Source organism: Notamacropus eugenii, chromosome 6 (assembly GCF_028372415.1).
Source record: "Notamacropus eugenii isolate mMacEug1 chromosome 6, mMacEug1.pri_v2, whole genome shotgun sequence".
Classification (NCBI taxonomy): Eukaryota; Metazoa; Chordata; class Mammalia; order Diprotodontia; family Macropodidae; genus Notamacropus; species Notamacropus eugenii.
The window spans coordinates 41,634,217-41,653,841 of record NC_092877.1 but is presented as its reverse complement, the minus strand read 5'-3'; the positions used below and the strand labels follow the sequence as shown (position 1 = coordinate 41,653,841).

General features: G+C 35.4%; 1 long non-coding RNA gene across 1 annotated transcript; it reads left to right on the top strand.

The window, feature by feature from the left end:
• The first annotated feature begins 586 nt into the window (after positions 1-586).
• On the top strand, positions 587-6,863 carry LOC140512819 (uncharacterized). The gene is made up of 4 exons (XR_011969942.1): positions 587-627; positions 1,214-1,332; positions 1,881-1,959; positions 6,601-6,863. It is a non-coding gene; the product is annotated as an uncharacterized lncRNA (long non-coding RNA).
• The last annotated feature ends 12,762 nt before the right edge of the window (positions 6,864-19,625 follow it).

Sequence of the window (19,625 nt, the reverse complement as noted above, 5' to 3'; positions counted from 1 at the left end):
GGGCCTGGAGTCAGGAAAACTCATCTTCTTGAGTTCAAATCTGGTCTCAGATACTAACTAGTTGTGTAACCTTGGGCAAGTCACTGGATGCCATTTGCCTCATTTCTTCTCCTGTAAAACTAACTGGAGAAAGAAATGGCAAACCACTTCAGTATCTTTGCCAGGAAAACCCCAAAACGTGGTCATGAAGAGTCAGATCTGACTGAAAGGACTGAGCAAGAACAATGTAGGTTCAGACCCCAAGAGATTAGAATTAATGTGCTGTAAAGACTGCAATGTATCCACAACATTCCAAGTGTGTGATTTTCTGGTTCAATATGCTTAATGGACCCCACGGGACTCTGTCCTTTGTTCCAAGACAATGAAAACAGGAGAAAACCTGCAAGAAGGCACAGTTGTGTGTTTTACAATCTAAGAAAATGATGACTTCTCTGTTCCTTATTTCAATAATCATCCTGGAAGAATTTCCAAGGGAGTTCCCCAACTCTCCTGAGCATGATTGGCTTAGAGATTCAATCTTGATTTGTTCCAGGGGCGAAAGGTTCATATAAATATCAGCCTCTTCTCCACTGCCTAGCAGCACTCACAGCTGGGCAAACAGACCTGAGAAAGAAAAATGCACCCTAGGTGAGCTTGTGTTTCTGAGACCTTTCTTCCCATCCCTCTTGCTACAGAGCCTTTATCATATCTAGCTGAGAATGTTACTGTGGACAGGAGTTCTTTCTTCTGTTTCCTTGTATGACCTCAGGGCTAGTAGGTATTAGATTCTAAATAAGACCTGAACTAACAGAATGTAATCTCCTTGAGAGCAGTGAATCCTTAAAAAAATGTCTTTAGGATCCAACACATTGGGAGATATTTATAATAGGAAAATAAATAATGCTTTTTAAAATGATTTGGTTAATTGGGTAATATGCCTGATTGATCTATGCTCATCAGTAACAGAATTGGGAGCAAAACCTAGAAAACATCAATGGTATCAATATGACCTATGCTAAGAAATTCTATTGGCTTTTTCCAAATTGCTAGTGGAGTATTATTAAAATTCATGGTTTCTGATTCTTTATCAAAAAAATTTTCCCCTTTAAAATATTGGTTAAGTTCTTAATGAAATTACATGTAAATATTAAGCCAGAAATATTACAACAGCAAAACCAGAAGGCATTTATACATGTTGATCTGAATTCTTAAGCATCTCTTTCTTGCCTCTCAGACTGACCTTGACAATGAAGCTTGTGATAGGTCTTTTCCTCTTCTCCTTCATTCTGTGTGTCAACAGTGAAGGTGGTGAGAAGCAACAGATAGCAAAAGGACTCAAGGAAATTGCCAAAGGTAAGACCCTGTTAACTAGAAAGAGTTTGGCATATATGTCTATCCCTTTTGCTTGGGAAGAAAATCACCTTTGATAGTGCTGCTTTGAATAAACCTGTGAAAGACATAAGGAGGGAGATTGTTTTACCTAAAAGGTAATGTACCTCTAAGGGAGAAGATTCCCCGTGTGTTATGGAATCCTGGTGTTTAAGTTATTGCCTGACAGTGTTCAACTACTGTGTTGCACCACTTAGAATGTAAAAGAGGGAATTTGTCTCCAGGTGACTGTATTTTAGGTCCTTTCTAATTAACAAGGGGCTAAAATGTCAACATAAATTGTTTAGAGAATCCAGTATTTAGCAGCTGGACAGGGAAGAAGATTTTAGAAGGTTCATCTTGACAAGCCATTCTTACTGGGATCAAGTGATTTGGGAAATGTTTTCATGACATCCATAAGGAAAAATCTTGAACCCTGGGAGGCAATTTCATTCCCCCAAAGAGCCAGGTCTGTGTTATTTGAGCCCTGCTTGTGATTCAGGATTCCTCTATAATTGTTGTTCGGTTTCTAGGTCTTTCGATATTGTGCACGGAGCACTGCAAAAGAAAGCTTACAGAGTCCACACTAGTCATCTCTGAGGAAGTCAAGAGGTACGGGTATCTGATGAAGTCAATATTAATTATGAACTGGGGGATATTCCTGTCAGGGGAGGACATCTGGGCTATCCAGACACCATCAGATAAAAGCCTTGTGTAAGCTCAGTGCAGTTACATTTTGTCTTCTTCATCTCCCAAAACATCCATTTCAGGATCCTTGAGAGTGCCCTCTATCTATCAGCTTAAGAAAGACATCAGTGGGACTTGTCTGGCTGGTACAATCATTGTATAAATTTCCTAAATGATGGAAAGGCTGGATGGAGGATTTCTTTTTAAAATTTTTTTGCATTTCTGAACTTAATAGACAGTAACAAACACGAACTCTTTCATACAGAAAAAGTAAAAGAAATAGGATTATACATGGAATTGTTATAGCAAAATTTTAAAAGTATAAAAAAAATTCAATCTTAGTTCCAAAGCTGTAGTGATTATCAGTGATTAGTTTTAAAGAATCCTTCAATGATACTCTTCCCTTCCCTTGACTTCCCTTCCTTTTTTCTCCTTTGTTTCTCTTCCCTTCCTTTCCTTTGCCTTCTCTTGCCTTTCCTTTTTTCCTTTCCTTTGTTTTCCTTTCCTTTCCATAACTATCAGTGGTTTCCTTCTTAATTCTCTTCACCTAAAGTTTTTTTTTAGACCCACCTTTTGAGACAAATTTGTCATTTCATCAGCCAAGCATATCCACAAATTGGCCATGTTGAGATTGTATATTTCATTCTGCACCACTTGTCCAATACTAGTCAATCAAGATTTAAAAAGCATACTTCATCAGCTATCTTATGGAGTTGTGGATGGGTATTGTATTGATCTAAGTGTTCAACTTTCATCAAATTATTTTTCTTTGCCATGATGCAGCCATTTTACAAGTTGTCTTCCAGTTTCTGCTAACTTCAGTGGGCATCAGTTCATATAACTCTTTCCGGGTATTTCTGAATCTGTCCTTTTCATCATTCTTACAGCATAGTAATATTTCATTACTTTGATATGTCACAATTTGTTTAGCTGTTGTCCAATTAATGAGCATCCTTTTAGTTTACAAATCTTTCCTAGAAGAAAAAGTTTTGTCACAGATGATTTTGTGCATATGGATCATTTTTCTTGTTCTTTCTTTTCTTTTTTTAGTTACCATTTGGTGATATCTGCCTAGCAGTGGTCTTGCTGGGTCAAATGGTACATGTGGTGAAGTGACTTTTTGGGTATAGTTCTAAACTGCTTTCCAGAATGATGATACTAATTCATAGCTCCACCAAAAGTGCACTAATATGGCTTTTTTTCTCATTGTATTGCCCCCCAAATTATTGTTTTCTTCCTTTTTTTTGCTATCTTTTCCAGTCTAATGAAGGTGAGATCAAACCTCAGAATTGTTTTAATGTACATTTTTGTTATTACCATTGATTTGGAGCATTTTTTCATATAATAGTTTTAGCTTGCCTTTCTTCCCTCAAGAATGTCCTATTCATATGTTTTGATGATTCATTTATTAAAAAGTCCCTTGTTTCTATGTGCTCAAATCAGTTCTAGACAGGTTGTTTAGTTAACCTTTATCAGAGAAATTTGTTGCAAAGATTTTCCATCCAGTTAACAGCTTCTCTATTAAGTTTAATTGTACTGATTCTGGTTGTTCCCTAGCTTTTCAATTTTTGGTAATCAAAATAATCTATTTTTTTCCTGTGATCTCTTATAGTTAAGGAACTCATCCCCTGTTAATGTGAAATGTACTGCCTTCTCTGCTCTTTTAATTTATTCTTTATGTGACCTTTTTATATCTTGATAATTTTTACAGTTGGAGCTTATATGGTGAGATATATTCATTTAAATATAATTTTGTGCCAGATTGTCTTTCATATTTCCAAGTAGGTTTTTATTCCTTCCCCCCCTTACCACCTTCACTTTCTTTTTCCTTCCTTCCTTCTTTTTTCATGAATTTTTATTGGTATCATATTTTTCTAACATCATCATAGTTATCCCAATTATCCTCCTCTCCCCTCCCCTACCCAAAAGCCATCCTGTGGAATAAATAGCATTTTTTTAGGGAAGAAAAAAAGATCAGCTAAATTGATACATCAATAAAGTTAAAAAAAATGGACAATTTGTAACAACTGTGGACATCCCACTTTTGTTAAGAGGTGGCTTGGAGGTGTCCTAGCATATCTTTTTATTCAAGTCCAGTTTAATTTTTATAATTTTGATTTTTGATGTGTCGTTCTTCTTTCCTTTTGTGCTGTAGTTGTGTATATTTTCTTCTTGCCTCTCTCATTCTTCATCCGTTCATATTGATCTTTCCATGCTTCTATGTATTCATCACATAGACCATTTCTTACTACACAGTAATATTCCATTACATTCAAGCACCACAATTTGTTTAGCCTTACCTAGTTGATAGGTACTCCCTTTGTTTCTGATTCTTACCTATCACAAAAAGTGCCACTTACCTTTCCACACCAAAGTTTCATTCTTAATCTACCTCACCCTTCCACTGTGACCTCAACAATGCCTGCTCCTTAGGCAACAAACTGCGCTTCATCTTAAATTGATTCCTCTCATGCAATCTACTAGCTCTTACTGAAACCTGCTTTCCTCTTATGACTCAGCCTCCCAGCCACCCTTTCCAGTACTAACTGTATCTTCTCTCATTCCCTTCAGCTCACTGGTCGAGGCAGGAGAGTTAGAATCTTCCTTACTCCCCATTGCCTCTTCCGGACTCTCTTCCTTCCTTCTTTACACAGTAACCTTTCTTCTTTTGAGGTTCATGCTATTCATATCTAGCACCCAATCAAAATCCTGTTAGCTGTTGTCTACAGATCCCTAGATCTCTCTCAGTTCCTCCTCAATGAGTCGAATACTTGATTAACAATTATTTTTTCCTCCCCAGTTCTTGCCCTCACACTAGGGGAGTTCAACTTATATATTGATTCTCTGTCAAATACCCTAACCATTCAATGTACTCACCTTCAACGAGCTACTCCTCATCTGCTACTACACCTGAACCACACACTAAGATGATCATACCCCTGATCTTGCCATCACTCACAAATATACTACTTTCATGTTAAAGAATTCTGAAATCCCCTTTTCTGACCATAATCGCTTTACCTTCTGCCTTCCCTTACACAACCCTATTCTTTCTCTTCCTCATTACTTCCAATGCCTTGATCTCTCAATTCTTTCCCAAGCCAAATTCTGTGCAGTGTCCACTCTCTCTTCTTCTCCCAGTCCTGACTCTTGGGTGAACCAATTAACTCTACACTATCCTCCTCTCTTGAATCCTTAGCAGGCTTATCATGTTGTAGATTGTGTCCAGCCAAGTTTCAGCCTTGTATCCCTCCATTGCTTTTGTTCCTACACACATGTTGCTCAGGAAAAGTAGAGAAAATCATGCAACCATTCTGACTGGGTCTATTACCAGTTTATGTGACATGGCCTCTATTGTGCCTTCACTCCTCCTAGACTATCCTACTATACCTTCCTTATCAACTCTATATCCAAATCTTCTCAGTGGCTCTTCCAAACCTTTTCAGCTATCCTCAAACCTCCCATGGCTCCATCTCCCTCTACTCTCTCATACCCTGGCTCATATTTTACAGAGAAAATTGAGGTCATTCTCCACGAATTTACTCTTCTCCTCTCTTCCATATCTTCTATCACTCAGATGCCTTCTGCCGCTCTTTTCTCCTTTACTCCTATATTATGTGATGAAGTCACCTTAATCCTTAGGAAGGTTGTTCCCTCTCCTTGTTCATGTGATCCTATTCCATTCCTGAATAGATTGCTACCCTCTCTCCTCATTGTTCCATTTATTTTCTTTTTCCTTTTTCTGTGGTCTTCTTCCCACAATTTATTTATTTTGAGTTTTCAACATTCACTTCCATAAGTTTTAAATTTTATCCCCCTCCTTCCCCAAGATGATATGCAATCTGATATGGGCTCTACATATGCATTCTTATCAAATACATTTTCACATTAGTCATGTTGCATAGAAGAATGATAATGAAATGGAGAAACCATGTGAAAGAAAAAAAACAAAACAAAATAAAACAAAAAAGAAAATACTCTTTTTCTCTCTGCAGTCCAACTCCATTGTCCTTTCTCTGGATATGGATGGCATTTTCCATCATGAGTCCTTTGTCATTGTTTTAGGTCCTTACATTTCTGAGAAGGGCTAAATCTATCAAATTCAGTCATCTCATAGTGTGGCTGTTTCTGTGAACAATTTTCTCCTAATTCTGATCATTTCACTCAGCATCAGTCCATATCAATCTTTTCAGGATTTTCTAAAGTTCACCTGTTCATCGTTTCTTATAGCACAATCGTATTCTTTTCCATTCCATTCGTATACCACAACTTATTCAACCATTCCTCAATTAATGGCCATCCCCTCAATTTCCAGTTCTTTGCCCCCACAACAAGAGCTGCTATAAATATTTTTGTACATGTGGGTCCTTTTCCCATTATTATAATCTTTTTTGGGATACAGCCCTAGAAGCAATATTGCTGGGTCAAAGAGTGTTTCACTTATTTTCCTTCTCTATTTGCTCATTTCCTACTGCCTACAAAAATGCCTTTATCTCCCCCATCCTGAATAAACTCTTACTTTACTATTTTGATTTCTCTAATACATGTCTTCCTCTCTTCCCATAGTTAGTGCAGATGACAGCAATGTCCATGAAGACCATCACTCCAGAGGACATCTGTTGGACCATAGATGAAGCCAATATTGCCCAAGATACATTTAGCCTAGAAGCATCTGGAATCTCAAATTCTAAGCTGACTTTTCCTTCTTGCTCTCTCTTCTATGTGAACCTTTTCTGTAGTTCCTCTTCTTCGCATGTCCATGTTTCACATATGCAAAATTGTAGCTGCTAACATCTTGATATTTTAATAAACATCAGTGCTGAGCATGAGCTTTACAAAATCTCTTTGCATTCATGTTGAAGCCAAATAAACTGTGCCTTTATGACTTTGAATTTGCCTGCTAAGGGACCCCAGGATGGACATCTGAGTGACCACATTCTAGCCTTTTTGAGATCCTAAATTCATTGTTTTCAATCAGTCAGGCCTTGTCGCTGAATGACCCTGTGCCTAATTTCTCAGTGATGGTAGGTACCTGTCCACCAGTCACCGAAGAGGACTAATCCTAAAGTGTACCACCACAGACATTGTGGAAGCTTGAACTAATGTCATCTATAAAGGAAAATAGGACCTTAACTGGTTTTTCTAGCTAAGATTTGATTCCCATTCCACTGTCTTCGTTACATTTCTTTACAAAACTCCTGTTCTACTCCTCTCTAATGCTGAGAGGTTGTAGTTTTCACTTCTTATATTCAGATATCTTCATTCCTTTTTCTCAGCTTATTTTCCCCAAAAGCTTGAATAAACAAACGGAAATAATGTTAATTGAACTAGAGTTTGGGGCCTACTACCTGATATCCTAACCTCCCAAGATCTTTAGGAAGATGTAAGGGAAGAGAATAAATTCATCTTGCGTGTGTGTGTGTGTGTGTGTGTGTGTGTGTGTGTGTGTTGTCTGTCAGTATAAAACAAGCTGCTTTTGAATTATCATGGAAGACAGAATGTGTGGGTGTGGTAATAGCAGCAGGCTTGTCTTTGGCCCGGACTGTCATTTCATCAGAGGCATTAGTAGGAAATGATACCATAACATCCTTTAATTTGTTTAGGGAAGAAGAAATGGTCTTCCGGCTTAGCCCTCCTTCTTGTCACCATCAACTTATGAACTGGGATCACAGAACAGTATTCGTTGGCCCCTGCAACTAAATTGGGGGAGCATGGCCCTGGGAACCCAGTCATAGAAAGCAAGGGCTGATAAAGGAATTCTGTTTCCTGCAAGGAAACTTCGTTTGGACCAAAGGCACTGAAACAACCCACAGTTTGGTTTTTCTTTTTCCTTAGCCATTAACTGTCTAGCAATTCTGGTGTTGAGAAACTGGAATCCATTTACATTTTGAGCAGTCTAAATATGACTCTTGCTAGGAGCCCCTGAACCCTAATTAGATTCATAAAAGTAAGTACCAGGTCTGTGACCAGGTTATCCAGCTCATCCACATGACCACTTGGGAGGGATTTCTGAAAAGCAATTGAAACCTTAAGAAAGGACATTCTTGGAGAGAACAGCACCCTAAACGTGACTCCCTTAGAAAATCTCCTTACAGCGTGGGATAAAGAACACCTCCTCATGGAGCCAGGGATGACAAAAAAGTAAGAGATTAAGTTTCGAAATCATTGTGGTCCAATATGGCCCTTATAGTTATCAGAAATTGAAAGCTTTAAGTTAATGACAGCAGACAAGAATCCTAAGCAATTGGATTCTTGGTTCCTCTGGAGTACATTGATGAATCCAACCACTAAAATTCAGTCATCTGTTAACATCAGATCAATCTCCCTCCCAATTAATTCCTCTTCTCCCTTGCTTTGCTTTCTCTCTTGTTCCTTCAATCCAACCTGCCTCTTTAATGTAACCTCCAGTTTTCCAGCCTGCCTTAACACCTTCCTCTCCAGGTCCTCTACTTCCTTGAATCCTTTCTCCCTTACCCAATTACTCCAACTTACCAGCTTCTGTGAAATTTTCTGCTAATACTTGCCTTCCTATTCAGGAGCCACTTGGGAAACTGCATCTTGAAGAATCCTAAGTGGACAGCTCTGAGATTCTAGAACCTTCTGTACTGGTTGCAGCTCCTTCACTTTCTCCCCCTCCTTGCCTCAGCCTCTGTGCCTCCTTCCTATCTCTCTGTTTCCAGGGGTCACTGTTAAGTTTTCCAATTTTTATGGCATATTAGGTGCAACGCTTTAACAGTATCATCTTCTAGGATGTTAAATAGCTCAGCTGGAATTCCACCACCTCTACTAGCCTGATTCTTAACAATGTTTCTTAAAGTCCACTTGACTTCATCCTCCAGGTTGTCTGGCTTTAAATCAATAACCATACAACATGGTTATCAGTGCATAGTTTCTTGTATAGTTCTTTTGTGTATTCTTTCCACCTCTTCTCAATCTTTTCTGCTTCTAAGTCCCTACCATTTTTGTGTTTTACCATGCCCATTTTGGGTGAAACATTACCTCGATATCTCTAACTTTCTTGAAGAGATCTGTTGTCTTTCCCATTCTATTGTTTTCTTCTATTTCTTTGCGTTACTCTTAAAAAAACTTTCTTGTTATTCTGTATTCAGTTGGATATATCTTTCCTTTCCCCTTCTTTCCTCAGCTAGTTGTAAAGCTGAGGACCATCTCTAGTCATACTGATCTATATCTTGCCCCTGGACACAGATGACTTCAGAGGAGAAAAAAGAGGTTGGTGACCTTGTACAGCCCTCCCTCATTTAAATCCAAGTTGCTTGCATGTCATGGCATCACCTCTCTGATGTCATAGTCCTCTTTGAGAATGAAGGACAAAGAACGACCTTTGTGAATGGTAGTAGGAGCTGCCACACTGCAGACCCAACTGTAATCAATCGAGCAACACAGTTCTTTCATTCTTTTCTTCCTTCCTTCCTTCCTTTCTTTCTCTTTCTTTTTCTCTCTCTCTTCCTTCCCCCACTTTCCTTCTTTCTCCCTTCCTTCCTTTCTTTTTCTCTTTTTCTTTTTTGTCTCTTTCTTTTTTCTCTTTCTTCCTTCCCTCACTCCTTTCTTTCTTTCTCTCTTTCTTTTTTCTTTCTCTCTCTTCCTTCCTTCCTTCCCTCACTTTCCTTCTTCCTTCCTTCTTTCCTTCCTTCCTTCCTTCTTTCCTTCCTTCTTTCCTTCCTTCCTTCCTTCCTTCCTTCCTTCCTTCCTTCCTTCCTTCCTTCCTTCCTTCCTTCCTCTCTCTCTTTCTCTCTCTTTCTTTCTTTCTCTCTCTTTTTCTTTCTTTCTCTCTTTCTTCCTTCCTTCCTTCCTTCCTTCCTTCCTTCCTTCCTTCCTTCCTTTCTTCCTTCCTTCCTTTCTTCCTTCCTCCCTTCCTTCTTTTCTTTCCCCTATATTTCCTCTCTCATCACAGTATACTACTCTTCCTTTTTCTTTCCATTCCTTTCTTAAGAGAATTAAAACATAATATAATCAGTTGCATTCCTTCTATAATTAGCTCACCCTATGGATGATGATGATGGTAAGTTTCAAAAGGGAAACATGTATCATCTCCCCAAATTTGAAGAAAAGCTGTTTATCCTGGTTTATCCTTTATCACTGTTCATTGGAATTTACCAGTATTAAATTGGAATTTAACCTCAAACTGGGATATACATACATACATACACACACACACACATATATACACACACACACACTCTCACATATGTATGTATGTATATGTGTATGTATATTACATACGTATATAATTTTTAATAATTTTATTTAGTTAGTTCCTGGGTTTCTTTTGGAATGCATACTCCAAGGTATTTTATGTAGTTATTTTACATTAGGTATTTTTTACTATCTCTTCTTGCAGAGGTTTTTTTTTTTGGTGACTTGTAGGAATGCTGATGACTTATGTGGATTCACTTTATATCCTGCTACTTTGCTAAAATTACTGTTTCAACTAACTTTTTAGTTGAATCTTTGGGATATTCCAAGAATATCATTGTATCATCTCCAAAAAGAGATAGTTTTATTACCTCAATCCTTATTCTCATTCCTCCTGATTCTTTTTCTTCCCTTCCTGTTATTGCTAGGATTTTCAACACAATATTGAATAACACTGGAGACAGTAGGCATTGTTGTTTCATACCTGACCTAACTGGAAATGCTTCTAGTTTATCTCTATTACAAAGATTGCTGATTGCTTTAGATAAATGATTTTTTTTTCAATTTAAGGAAAAATCCATTCATACTAATACTTTCAAGTGTTTTTTTTTTTAAATAAAAATGAGTGTTGAACTTTATCAAAAGCGTTTTCATCTATTGACATAATCATGTGATTTTTGAAAACTTTTCTTATTGATATAGTCTATTATGATAAGAGCTGTTTTGTTAAGCCATCCCTGTAAACTTTCCTTATGTAAATCCCACTTGATTGTAATGTATAATCTTTACCATATATTGTTGTAATCTTTTCATTAGTATTTTATTTAGGATTTTTGCATCCATATTCAATAATGAAATTGATCTATAATTTTATTTTTCTGTTTTTAATCTTCTTGGTTTGAGTATCAGTATTATATTTGTATTACAAAAGGAATTTGGTTGCCACCCTTCTTTATCTATTATTTCAACTAATTTATTTAGTGTTGGAATTAGTTGAAATTAAATATTTAATAAAATTCACTTGTAAATCCATCTGGTCATGGTGCTTTTCTTATAGAAAACTCATTTATGGCCTATTCAATTTCTTTTTTTAAAAATAGGTTTATTTAAACATTCTATTTTCTCTTCTGCTAATCTTGGTAATTTATATTTTTGTAAATATTATTCTATTTAACTTAAATTCTTAAATTTGTTGCATATAGTTGGGCAAAATAATTCCTTATAACTGCTTTAATTTCACTTTTGTTAGTGATAAATTCACTCTTTTTATTTTTGATATTAGTGATTTGCTTTTCTTCATTCTTTTGTAAATCAAATTAACCAATTGTTTATGTGTTTTGTTGTTTCATAAAACCAACTGTTAGCTTTAATTATTAATTCAAATTTTTTAAACTTTCACTTTTATTAATCTCACCTTTAAGTTTTAGGATTTCTAATTCAGTGTTTAATTGGAGATTTTTAATTATTCGTTTTCTTTTTTATAATTTGCACACCCAATTCATTAGACTACTCTTTTACTATTTTTTTGGTGGAAGCATATAGAAATATAAATTTTCCTCTAATAACTACTTTTATTGTATCTTGTAGATTTTGATATGTTGTCTCAATATTGTCATTCTCTTTAATGAAATTATTGTTTTGATGATTTGTTTTTAACCCACTCATTCTTTAAGATTAGGTTGTTTAATCTCCAATTAGTTTTTAATATGTTTTCTTGGTTTCTTACTAAATACAATTTTATTGTATTTTGATTTGAAAAAGATACCTTTAATATTTCTGCTTTTCTACTTATAACTATAAAAATTTTATGTGCTTATATATGATTCATCTTTGTAAAGGTACCACAAATTGCTGAAAAAAGGTACATTTCCATTTAATTCTCTCTAGATACTAATCATATCTAGTTTACCTAAAATTATATTAATTTCCCTAACTGCTTTCACATTTATTTTTTGGTTAGATTTATAATGTTCTGAGAGGGAGAGATTAAAGTTCCCTACTATTTTAGTACTACTATCTAGCTCCACCTGTAATCCGTTTACCTTTTCTTTTAAAAATTTAGATACTACAGTATTTGGTGCATATAGGTTCAGTATTGATATTGCTTCATCATCTATGGTACCTTCTATCCAAATATAGTTTATCTCTTTTAATTAAATCTATTTTAGCCATAACTTTATCTGAGATCATAATTGCTACCTCTGTACTTTTTGCATCAGCTGAAGCATAATAAATTCTGCTCCAACCCTCCATTTTAACTCTGTGTTTATCTCATTTTTAAATATAATTCTTGTAAACAACATATTGCTAGACTATGATTTTTAATCCTTTCTGCTATCCGCTTCTGTTTTATGGGTGAGTTCATGCCATTCACCTTCAGAGTTGTAGTTACTATTTGTGAATTTCCCTCCATCTTATTTTTGGTGACTATTATCTTCTCAGTCTCTCTTTTCACCCTTTTCCCATTACCTTATCTTTCCCCCTTACCTTTTTCCTTTTTTAACCCACCCCTCTAAAATTCCCTCCTTTATTTATTCGGCCAGCTCTCCTAATCTTAATCTATATCCCCTTCTAAAATTCCCTCCCCCCTTATCCCCCAGTTTTCTCACCTCCCTAGAAGTTCAGAAGATTTTTAACCTCTTCAAATGTATAGGTTATTTCCTCTTCAACAGAGATGAGAATAAAATTCGAATATTACCAGTTCTCCATCCCCATGTGCTTCTTTTATATTAGCTCTTCCTTTCATGTCCCATTTTAAAGAGGTGATTTCTTCACTTTTTTTCTGCCCAGTTTTGTTTTCTGGAACCACCTCATCATACACAACTCAGTCCCAAACTTTGTTTCAAACTTAGCAATGATAACAGTTTAAATAATATTATTATTACTAGTAATAATAACTAATGACTAATATTACTAATATTTTCATATGTCATAAGCAAATTGTTTGACCTTAATCAGTGCCTTATAACTAGTTTTTTAATGATTTCCTTACATTTCTTCTGGGTCTTTTATATAGAATTTTCCATTGAGTTTTGGACTTTTTGTTACAAATACCTGAAAGTCTTTCAGTTCATCAAATGTCATTTTTTTTCCATTCAGGATTATACTCAGTTTTGCTGGATAAGTTATTCTTGTGTGCAACTCCATCTCTTTTGTTCTTCAAAATATAATATTCCAAGACTTATGGTCTTTTAATGTAGAAGCTGCTAGGTCTTGTGAAATCCTGATTGTTTTCCCACAGTATTTAAATTGTTCTTTTTTTCTTGTTGCTTGTAATATTTTCTTCTTAACCTGGAAATTTTGAAAGTTGGCTATGACATTCTCATAAGTTTTCTTCCTGGAATATTTTTCAGATGCAGTGGATTCTTCCAATTTTTACTTTGCTTTCTTGTTCTAGAACTTCAGGTCAATTTTTCCTAATAATTTCTTGTAATATTTCATCCAGATTATTTTTTTTATTATAACTTTCCGGTATCAAGCAATCTTGTATTGTCTTTCCTTGATCTGTTCTCCAAATCAGTTATTTTACTTTTGAGATTTAATTTCTCTTGAGATTTCTATTTGTTTTCTAAATTTTATTTAGATTCTCTTTTATTTTTCTTAGCTTAATTATATTTGGTGCCTTATAACACCATTTGATTTCATGTGCCCAAATCTGGTTTTCAAGGAACTATTTTCTTCTTTATGATTTTCTATTTCTTTTTCTAATTGATTAACTTTTTTTTTTCATAATTTTCTGGAATTGCTTTTATTTTTTTCTAATTTTTCCTTGTTCCCTGTTATTTCATATCTGGTCAGCACTACTAGACCTGACTTCTGGAAATAGTAGGGTTCTGGAAACAGCTCCATATCTTTGAATCCCTAATATCCAGCCTGGACTCTCTGAGTCAATTCTCTCTTCACTCCTTGTGTGAATATATCCTTCACCAATGTGCCTGGGTATTTTCTCTTCATAAGTTTAGTTAGATATTAAAAAAAAAACAACTCACTATGCCAATGTAACTTCCACAGGGAAAAATACTAAACTAGAAAGATAATGGGACTACATTTATGAAACAATTAGAGATTTAGATAATATACTCATAAAATGATACTTTTCTCACTTTCAAAGATATCTGTCCTGCAAACATAATAGCAAAAAGTAAAGTCCTTCATCACTATCCACCTATGGGATATACATTTTTCAATTTGATATTTTATTTCCTCCCAATAATGTATAAAAGTAGTCACTTTTCTTTTTGCCTAAAATTTTGTATTCCAAATTCTCTCCTCTCTACCTCCCATCCCATCTTACTGAGAAGGCAAGTCTTTTGATATAGGTCATACCTGTACAATCATGCAAAACATATTTCCATATTTGTTATATCATGAGAGAAATCACAGACCAACCTCCCTCCCCCATAACATAAAGAAAATTTAAAAAAAAGCATGCTTCCATCTGCATTCAGACTCTACCAGTTTCTTATCTGGAGGTGGAAAGCACTTTTGATCACAAGTTTTTCAGAATTGTCTTGGATCATTGTATTGCTGAAAATAGATAAGTCATTCACACTTCTTCATCATATGATGTTACTGTTGCTGTGTAACAATATTCTGCTCACTTCACTCAACATCGGTTCATGTAAGTGTTTCCAGGTTTTTCTGAAATCTACCTGCTCCTCATTTTTGTAGTACAATAGTATTCCATTGCATTCATCATATACCACAACCTGTTCAGTCATTCCCCAATTAATGGACATCCCCTCAATTTCCAATTCTTTGGCACCATAAAAAGAGATGCTACAAATATATTTGTATATATAGGTCCTTTACCTTTTTGTTTTTTATCTCTTTTCAATACAGACCTATTAGTGGTATTGCTGGGTCAAAGGGTTTATACTGTTTTATAGCCCTTTGGGAATAGTTCCAAATTGTTTTCCAGAATGGTTGAACAGGTTAAGAACTCCCCCAATGATGCATTAGTTACTCAATTTTCCCATATCCCCTCCAACATTTCTCATTATCCTTTTCTGTCATATTAACCAATCTGATAGGCATGGGGTGTTACCTCAGAATTGTTTTTATTTGAATTTCTCTAATGGATAGTGATTTAGAGCATTTTTCCCCCATGACTATAAATAGTTTTGATTTTTTCATCTCAGAACTGCCTATCATATCCTTTGACCATTTATCAATAGGGAAATTGCATCTTATTTTTATAAATTTGACTCATTTCTCTATATATTTGAGAAAAGAGGCCTTTATCAGAAAAACTGGTTTTAATTTTTTCAAAGTTATTATTACCATGTATTTCCCTCCATTCTATTTTCCCACTGTTTGCCCTACTCTCTCTCTCCTTTTACCCTGTCCATCCTTAAAAATGTTTTGCTTCTGACTACTGTCACCCCAATCTACTCTCCCTTCTATCAGCCTCCCCCTTCTCTTATCTCATTCCTCTCCTTTTGTTGAAAGGTAAGATAGATTTCTCTACCTAAATGAGTGTATATGTTATTCCCTCTGAGTCAATTTTGATGACAGTAAAGTTCAAGCACTCCCAACCACCTCCTTCATATTCCCCTAGTGGAGGCACTGTAAAAGGTCTTTGGTGTCTCCTATATGTAAGATAATTTACTCCATTCTACCTTTCCTTTTCCCCTTCATCCCTGTAATTTTATGTTTTTTTAGATAGCATATCATCATGTTCAATTCACACTCATGTCTTCATTCTATGTATATTCCTTCTCACTACCTTAATAATGATAAAGCTCTTAGGACTTACAAGTATTATCTTCCTATTAAGAAATATTAACAGTTTAATCTTATTGAATCCTTTATGATTTCTCTGAGTGTTGTATTTCAAAATCAAAATTTCTATTCAACTCTTGTAATTTCATCAGGAATGCTTGAAAGTTTTCTGTTTCATCAAATATCCATTTTTGTCCTGAAAGATTGCTCTCAGTTTTGCTGAGTAGGTGATTGTTGATTTAATTCTAGCTTCCTTGTCCTCCAGAATATCATATTCTAAACCCTCTGATTCTTTAATGTAGAAGCTGGTAAATTTTGTGTTATCCTGATTATACTTGAATTACTTATCTTTCACTATTTTCAATATTTTCTACTAGGAGTTTTGGAATTTGGCTGTAATATTCCTGGAAGTTTTCATTTTGGGATCTCTTTCAGATGATAGTTAGTGTATTCTTTCAATTTTTATTAAACCTCTGGTTATAGAACATAATTTCTGGAGAGATAATATCTAGGCTCTTTTAAAAAAACACATGGATTTCAGGTAGTCCAATAATTCTTAAATGATCTATCCTGGATCTATTTTCCAGGTCAGTTGTTTTTCCAATGAGATATTTCGCATTTTCTTCTATTTTTCATTCTTTTGATTTTGTTTTTATTGTTTCTTGCTGTCTTATGGAGTCAGTGAGCTTTTGAACTCCTTCCAACTCCATTTTTCAAGTTCTGCATTTTAATGAGTTCTTTTCTTCAGTGAAATTTTTTTTCATCTCTTTCCATTTGGTCAAATCTATTTTTATTTTATTTTTTAAATATATATTTATTTTTCAGTTCTCAACATTCACTTCCACAAGAATTTGAATTCAAAAATTTCTCCCCATTTCTTCCCACCTTCACTCCAGGACAGCATGCACCTCATGTACCCCTTCCTCCAGTCTATCCTCTCTTCTATTATCCATCCTTCTTCCATCCCCCTTTTCATCTATTTTCCTGTAGGGCAAAATAGATTTCTATACCCCATTGCCTGTATATTTTATTTTCCAGTTGCATGCTAAAACAATTTTTTAACATTCATTATTAAAGCTTTGAGTTTCATATTCTCTCCTTTCCCCCATCCCCACCCACCCTCATTGAGAAAAGAAGCAATGCAATATAGGTCATACATGTGTAACAATGCAAAACACTTCCATAATAGTTATGTTGCAAAGTACTAACCACATTTCCCTTTGTTCTGTTCTGCCCTCCATTTATTCCATTCTCTCTTTCCCACAATAGTATTTGCTTCTGATTATCCCCTTTCCCAATTTGCTGCCTCTTCTATTATCTTCCCTCTCCTATTCCCTTTCCCCTTGCCTTCCTGCAGAGTAAAATAGATTTCTGTATCCAGCTGAGTGTGTGTTAGTCCATCCTAAAGCCAAATTCTTTCATCTTCTCCCTTTTTCCCTCCATTGTAAAAGCTCTTTCTTGCCTCCTTTATGTGAGATGATTTGCTACATTTCCTTTCCATGTAGGAATGTAAACAGTTCAAATTTAATGAGCTCCTTAAGGCTTCTCTTTCCTGTTTACCTTTTGATGTTTTTCTTGATTTTTGTATTTGAAAGTCAAATTTTCTATTCAGTTCTTGTCTTTTCAACAACAATGCTTTGAGATCCTCTATTTCATTAAAATTCCATTTTTCCCCCTGAAGTATTATCCTCAGTTTTGCTGAGTAGGTGATTCTTGGTTTTAATCTTATCTCCTTTGACCTCTGGCATATCACATTTCAAACCCTTGGATACCTTAGTGTAGAAGCTGCTAAATCCTGTGTTATCCTGCTTGTATTTCCATAATACTCGAATTGTTTCTTTCTGGTTGCTTCTAATATTTTCTCCTTGACTTGAGAACTCTGGAATTTGACTACAATATTCCTAGGAGTTTCCCTTTTGGGATCCATTTCAGGAGGTGATCAGTGAATTCTTTCCATTTCTATTTTACTTTCTGGTTCTAGAATATCAGAGCAGTTTTCCTTGACAATTTCTTGAAAGATGATGTGTAGGCTCTTTTTTTGATCATGGTTTTCAGGTAGATGAATAATTTTAAAATTTTCTGTCCTGGATCTATTTTCCAGGTCAGTTGTTTTTCCAATGAGATATTTCACATTGTCTTCTATTTTTTTCATTCTTTTGGTTTTGTTTTAAAATTTCTTGGTTTCTCATAAAGTCATTAGCTTCCATCTGCTGCATTTTAATTTTTTCATTAATTAATTAATTTATAGTTTTCAACATTCATTTCCACAAGATTTGGAGTTCCAAATTTTCTCCCCATCTCTTCCCTTCTGCTGCCCCAAGAAATTGTGCGTTCTGATTACCCCTTGCCCCAATCTGCCCTCCCTTCTTTCACATCCCTTCTTTCTCTTATCCCCAACTTCTCTTTTTTCTTGTAGGGCAAGATAGATTTCTATACCCCATTACCTGTATTTCTTATTTCCCAGTTGCATGCAAAAACTATTCCCAACATTCATTTCTAAAAGTTTGAGTTCCAAGTTCTCTCTCTTCCTCCCTCCCCAGCCATCCCCACTGAGAAGGCAAGCAATTCAATATAGACTGTGTGTGTGTGTGTGTGTGTGTGTGTGTATATGTAGTTATTTTTTAAAATTAAATCATTTTATTTGTTTTCAGTGTTCTGCAATCACTTCGATATATCTTAGATTTTTCCCCCTCTCTCCCTGCTCCCTCCCTGAGATGGCATACAATTTTATATAGGTTCTACACATACATTCCTAGTAAATACATTTTCACCTTAATCATGTTGCATAGAAGAACTAAAATGTATGGGAGAAATCATAAAACAAAACAAAATATAATGCAAAAGAAAATGGTATGCTTCATTCTGCAATAGAATTCTTTAGTTCTTTCTTTGGATATGGAAGATATTTTCCCTCAAGAGTCCACTGGGAATTTTTTAAGTCCTTGCATTGCAACGAAGTACTAAGTCTACCAGAAAAATTCCTTGCACACTGTGGTTGTTGCTGTGTACAAAGTTCTCCTGGTTCTCTTCCTTTCACTCAGCATCAGTTCATACAAGTCTTTCCAGGTCTCTCTGAAGTCTTCCTGTTCATCATTTTTTATAGCACAATAGTATTCCATTACATTCACATACCACAATTTATTCAGCCATTCTCCAATTGATGGACATTCCCTTGATTTCCAGTTTTTGACCACCACAAAGAGAGCTGCTATAAATATTTTTGTACATTTGGGACCCTTTCCCATTTTTATGATCTCTTGGGGATATAGTCCTAGAAGCGTTATTGCTAAGGGTATGCACATTTTTGTAGCCCTTTGGGCATAGTTCCAAATTGCTCCCCAGAATGGTTGGATGAGCTCATGGCTCCACCAACAATGAATTAGTGTTCCAACTCTCCCACATCTTCTATATATGTGTAGTTATCAAAAAGATTTCCATAATAGTCATATTGTCAAAGACATGAGTTCCCTCCATCCTATCCTTCCTCCCATTTATTCTATTCTCTCTTTTGACCTTGTCCCTCCCCAAAAGGGTTTACTTCTAGTTACTCGCTCCTCCCACTTGCCCTCCCTTCTGGTATCTCCCCCACACTCCACTTATCCCCTTCTCCCCTACTTTCTTGTAGTGTAAGATAGATTTTCATACCAAATTGAATGTATATGTTATTCCCTCCTTAAATGTGATGTGAATAAGCTTCATTCTTTCCCTCTCTC